Source organism: Echinops telfairi, unplaced genomic scaffold (genome assembly GCF_000313985.2).
Source record: "Echinops telfairi isolate 266 unplaced genomic scaffold, ASM31398v2 ScPeMD7_7468;HRSCAF=8506_0, whole genome shotgun sequence".
Taxonomy (NCBI): Eukaryota; Metazoa; Chordata; class Mammalia; order Afrosoricida; family Tenrecidae; genus Echinops; species Echinops telfairi.
The window spans coordinates 88,439,227-88,440,459 of record NW_022111369.1 but is presented as its reverse complement, the minus strand read 5'-3'; the positions used below and the strand labels follow the sequence as shown (position 1 = coordinate 88,440,459).

General features: G+C 55.8%; 1 pseudogene; it reads right to left on the bottom strand.

Moving 5' to 3' along the window:
• Positions 1-490: 490 nt before the first annotated feature.
• On the bottom strand, positions 491-849 carry LOC115873310 (annotated as a pseudogene).
• Between the last annotated feature and the right edge of the window lie 384 nt (positions 850-1,233).

The following is a 1,233-nucleotide window of genomic DNA, read 5'->3' as shown; positions in this document are numbered from 1 at the left end:
GGAGACCTGGGACTCAGGGGTTGTGCCATGGGCCTGCATGCCCCAGCAGGTCATAGACCATCAGTGCCCTGGTGAGCCTGGAAGGATTTGACCAGAGCGATTCATGCAGTGACGCGGCTGGAGCTGCCGACTCGGACATGGCCTTGTAGTGGTGGCATCTGCTCACACAACTTAGGGGATCAGCACGGGCCCTGGTGAGGGCTGGAGCCCCTTTGGGAATTGGGGCTCATAGGGGTGAGACCAGACAGGCAGGGAGGGGCCGCCAGGCTGAGGAGAGAAGCCAAGGGTGCTATGTCTTTCAAGACACAGACACCCTAAGACCAGAGTCCCAGCCTTGAGCCTCGGAGGCCAAGATGAACAAGCCCTCGGCCCTATCCTGGCGCAGGAAACACCGCCCCCCCATCCAGCCCTCCCTGCCTGAAGGTCAGTAGGCTGTAGTTCTAAAGGGGGGTAACCAATGCCTGTGGCTGCTTGGGATTGGGCTGCCCACTTACTTCCCCTGGGAGGCAGATTTGTTGCCTTTAGGGATGAACTTCAGGGAGCTGCTGACTATTCAGAAGCAGGACTCCCCCACCCCTCACCCCCACCCCCGCTTAGGGCCTTCGTGGAGGAACTCGTGGCCAAGTCCATGGCCGCATTTACCGCAGGACACCTTAAAGGCTGATTGCAGTCGGGCCGCTTGGCCACGCTGTCATCGTGGATGGTCTCCATGAAGGCTGGCCACGGCGACGAGTGCTCGTACTGGGAGCAACTGGAGAACAGCTCGTAGCCGCACTTGGCACACATGTAGACAGTGGGTTCAAAGTGATTTTGGAAAACCTCGCCCCTGGAGAAGCTGCAGAAAGACATAGTGCCACCGGGTTCCCGTCCCGCTCTCACGCTCCGACAGCTCCGAGTGCATCGACCCCACCGCACATATCTTATTTTGAAGTAATAAAACAAAACAGGCAAAAACACCGGGTGGGCCGGATAAATGTCCTAGGCAGGCCGCATGTGGCCCGCGGGCCATAGTTTGAGGACCCTTGAGGATCTTTGCAATTTCCTTTACCAAAGCTTTTGTTGTTGTTTTTAGTCCATGCACTACTGATGACGATTTAGGTTGTTTCCGTCTTCATGCTGTTGTAAACAGTGCTTTGGTGTGCATGTGTCTGTTCATATTATGGCTCTCACTTCTCTATGGTATAAACCCAGCAGGGGGTTAGTGGGTCATATGGAATTTCTATTCCCCATTGT